A 5,189-nucleotide genomic window follows, 5' to 3' on the forward strand; every position below is an offset into this window, starting at 1 on the left:
ACAAACCAGGTAGATGGCTTGCACAGAAAATCAAAAAAATGAGAAGCGAAAAATTAATTTATCAATTAGAGGATAAAGACGGGACAATACAACACATGGAACAACAGAAAAAGGAAATAATACAAGATTATTACAACAACCTATATAAAGAAGAACCAATTGAAATGGTAAAAATTACTAAATACATACAAGAAAATAATACCATACAAATTGAAGAACTCGATAAACAAATTTTAAATGAAAAAATTACTCTACAAGAAATCCAATTAGCATTAAAAAAACAAAAAAACAATAAAACCCCAGGGCCGGATGGACTCCCGGGGGAATTCTATAAAGGAAATAAAGATCTATTTGAACCCATATTACTGGAGACATACAATGAAATATTAGAACAAGCAAAAATTCCAGAATCCTGGAGAGAATCATACATAACGATGATACCAAAGGAGGGGTTAGACAAACAGAAAATAAAAAACTACAGACCAATTTCTCTGCTTAACGCGGATTATAAGATCTTTATGGTAATCTTAGCAGACAGAATAAAAGAAATATTAAATAAAATCATCAACACAGACCAAAATGGCTTTCTACCCTCCAGACAAATTTTCAACTGCACCAGGACAGTTTTAGACGTCTTAGAATATGGTGAAGCCCATCCAGGAAAACAAATAGCTCTTGTCTTCCTGGATGCCCAGAAGGCATTTGATAATGTTAATTGGCAATACTTAAATGAGTTAATTAGAGAATTAAAATTAGGTAACAGATTTGAAAACATTATCAAAAATATATATACCACCCAAAAGGCCAGAGCAATAATAAATGGAGACACTACAAAACCAATTTTGATAGAAAAAGGAGTCCGCCAAGGCTGCCCAATGTCACCCTTATTATTTATACTGACACAGGAACTACTACTAAATAAAATAAGAAATAATAAAAATATACAAGGAATTAAAATTAAAAAAGAAGAATACAAATTACAGGCATATGCGGACGACATGGTGTTCTTTTTAGAAGAACCAACCAGCTCTGGCCCAGAGCTAATCAAAGAAATTGAAATTTTTGGGGAATTTGCAGGTCTAAAAATAAATAAACAGAAAACAATGTTAATGACAAAAAACATGAGTATACGACAAATTAGGAAATTAGAAGAAACTACTAAACTCCAAACTACAAAAAAAATGAAGTACTTAGGATTAATATTAACAAACAAAACAATTACACTGAAAAAGGACAATTATGACAAATTATTGCAAGATACCAAAAAAAATTTAGAGAAATGGAAAGACCTACAAATATCAATGTTAGGCAGAATATCTGTAATAAAAATGGATATTCTTCCCAAATTTTTATATCTTTTTCAGACAGCTCCGATTAACTTGGAACCAAATTTTTTTAAAGAAATCAATAAAATCATCTCCAAATTCATCTGGCAAAACAAAAGGCCAAGAATAAAATATGTGTATCTCCAAGATAATAGAATTAGAGGAGGCCTGGGGCTCCCGGATCTAAAATTATACTACAAAGCGGCAAGCCTAATTTGGATAAAAGAGTGGATTAACTTAAAAAATAAGAGAATACTTGTATTAGAAGGTCATGACTTACAAACAGGCTGGCATGCGCATTTATGGAAAGATAAATTGCAAAAACAAACTATATTTGACAGGCACTTGATCCGTAAATCACTACTAAAAACCTGGTACGAAATTAAAAATAAACACTACGACAAAATTCCAAGATGGCTTTCCACTATGGAAGCCATCATCTACCCAAATTTGATCGACATAGCCAAAACCATCCAGTACAGAGACATATTACACCCAAACGGGGAACTCAAATCTAGACAAGAACTGGAAAGATTAAATCATAAAATGGACTGGTGGACATACGCCCAAATAGAATCCAGATTTAAAAAAGACAATCAAACACCCGGTATTCAAAAATCTATGAACCCATTAGATAAGATTCTGATAGGAAATGAAAACAAACAAATAAGCAGAATATACCAAATACTTTTAGAACAGGAAAGAATAAAAGATACGACCAAAACACCAATGATAGCGTGGGAAAAAAATCTGCAACACGCCATCCATATTGCCGACTGGGAAAGAACATGGATCACAATATCCAAAATAACCCTTTCGGCAGCATATAAGGAAAACTATTACAAATTATTCTACAGATGGTACCTCCCACCGGCGAGATTAGCAAAGATCCACCCAACGTTATCAGACTCATGTTGGAAGTGTAAAAAGGAAAGAGGTACGTTTTTCCATATGTGGTGGTCCTGCCCCATGATACAAAAAATTTGGACAATAACTCATACTTGGCTCACAGAGATCACGAAAGAGGAAATAGAACTCACACCGGAAGCTATGCTTTTAGGAGTTTGGAGAAAACATTATTCAAAACAAACAATGCTCCTCACAACACATATTAACACCGCCACGAGAATAGCGATAGCACAACTCTGGAAAAGTGATCAGATACCAACGGAAGATTTAATTATAGATAAGATATATGCATGTGTAGAGATGGACGAATTCACGAACTCAATTAAGGGAAATAAATTAATAGAATCAAAAAGAACATGGCAAAAATGGCACGAATGGGTTCAAAAGAGAACATAAAAGCAACATAATATGAAACAACAGTACAATTGAAACGACCTACAGTTACCGTGTATAATTAATGAACGTAATAGATTTTAGAATTTAAAAACATAAAATACAATGTATATAATGAAAGAAAACCGGTCAAAACTTACTGTCAGAATGTTAACTGAGAATATGTATAATCTGTAATTCAAAATAATATGTGATGGGAATGACATAAGAAAAATCAATAAAGAGATTTAAAAAAAAAAAAAAAAACCTGGTACAGAGCTGAAGGGATCAGATACTGTAGCCTAGAGGTTAATTCTCTGCCTTATAAGGCCAAAGTTGCAAGTTCAAGTCCCAGTGAGGGTATGGCTAGCTGATGAGGCCAGAATAAGACCGAAATAGATCTATCCTAGTCTCCCTTAATTTTCCAATTCAGCAAAAACATGTAACATGTGTGTGTGTGTGTTCATAGATTTTCATGAGTACAGGTATGAAGGTCTTGGCATATTTGGGTTTCTTCCCATGTAAGTTCTAGAGATTCCTGGCGACGTTTCGATGAGGTCATTCTGAAACTTACATGAGAAGAAACCCAAACATGCCAAGACCTTCAGTATTCCAAATGTGGCCTTAGCAAGGCATGATAAAGTGGTATTAACACTTCACATAATCTTGATTCTATCCCTCTGTTAATACAGCCTAGAATCGTGTTGGCTTTTTTGGCAGCAGCTGCACACTGCTGGCTCATATTTAAATGGTTGTCCACTAGCACTCCAAGAACCCTCTCACAGTTACTACTGTTGAGAAAGATACCACATATACTGTACCTGTGCATTTTGTTTTGTTTCTAAATGTTTAACCTTAGTTTTTTCACCATTGAGTTTCATTTTGTTAGCTAGCACCCTTTGTTCAAGTCAGTCAAGATCCTTCTGTATCTTGAGCCTATCTTCTGGAGAGTTGGTGCCAGTTTGGTGTCATCTGCAAATTTAATAAGTTCCTCATCTGTTGAAGAGTACTGGGCATAAAACAGAGCCTTGGGGTACACAACTGTATACTCCCCTCCATGTAGATGCAGTTCCATTGAGCACTACACGTTGAGTGTGGTTGGTCAGCCAGTATTGAATCCATCTGGTGGTCTTACTGTATATACCATATGTTTCTACTTTATCTAATAGTAAGTTATGGTCTACTTTATCATACAGATAGATGAAACACATTTATTATTTGAATATAAATTATAAAAGAGATTAATGTCTTGGACCACAGTTTAAATCATTTAGAACCTTATAATAAATGGTCGCGCTGATGGATGATCTCTGGCGGGCCCGGGACAGGGGTTTATCCTCTGTCCTGGTGCTTCTTGACCTCTCAGTGGCTTTCGATACCATCGACCATGGTATCCTTCTGCACCGGCTGGAGGAGTTGGGAGTGGGAGGCACTGTCCTTCAGTGGTTCTCTTCCTACCCCTCTGGTCGGTCGCAGTCGGTGTTAGTGGGGGGTCAGAGGTCGACCTCTAGGTTACTCCCTTGTGGGGTACCTCAGGGGTCGGTCCTCTCCCCCCTACTATTTAATATCTACATGAAACCTCTGGGTGAGATCATCCAAGGGCACGGGTGAGGCATCATCAGTATGCAGATGATATCCAGCTTTACATCTCCACCCCTTGTCCAGTCGGCGAAGCAGTGGAAGTGATGTGCCGGTGCCTGGAGGCTGTTGGGGTCTGGATGGGTGTCAACAGTCTCAAGCTCAACCCGGATAAGACGGAGTGGCTGTGGGTTTTGCCTCCCAAGGACAATTCAATCTGTCCGTCCATCACCCTGGGGGGGAGTCACTAACCCCCTCAGAGAGGGTTCGCAACTTGGGCATCCTCCTCGATCCACAGCTCATCACCTCGAGGCTCGACTACTGTAATGCTCTCTACATGGGGCTACCTTTGAAAAGTGTTCGGAAACTTCAGATCGTGCAGAATGCAGCTGCGAGAGCTATCATAGGCTTTCCTAAATTTGCCCATGTCACACCAACACTCCGCAGTCTGCATTGGTTGCCGATCAGTTTCCGGTCACAATTCAAAGTGTTGGTTATGACCTATAAAGCCCTTCATGGCACTGGACCAGAATATCTCCGGGACCGCCTTCTGCCGCACCAATCCCAGCGACCAGTTAGGTCCCACAGAGTTGGCCTTCTCCGGGTCCCGTCAACTAAACAATGTCGTTTGGCGGGACCCAGGGGAAGAGCCTTCTCTGTGGTGGCCCCAACCCTTTGGAACCAACTCCCCCCCAGATATCAGAGTTGCCCCCACCCTCCTAGCCTTTCATAAGCTCCTTAAAACCCACCTCTGTCATCAGGCATGGGGGAATTGACATGTTCCTTCCCCCTAGGCTTATAAAATTTATGCATGGTACGCTAGTGTGTATGATTGGTTTTAACTTGTGGTGTTTTTTAAATTAATTTAAATATTGGATTTGTCTTACATTGTATTGCTATTGCTGTGAGCCGCCCCGAGTCTGCGGAGAGGGGCGGCATACAAATCTGATTAAACTTAAACTTAAACTTAAAATAAATATTTCCTCGTTGGTCAATTTTTTTAAA

This window comes from Erythrolamprus reginae, chromosome 1 (assembly GCF_031021105.1).
Source record: "Erythrolamprus reginae isolate rEryReg1 chromosome 1, rEryReg1.hap1, whole genome shotgun sequence".
NCBI classification, from domain to species: Eukaryota; Metazoa; Chordata; class Lepidosauria; order Squamata; family Dipsadidae; genus Erythrolamprus; species Erythrolamprus reginae.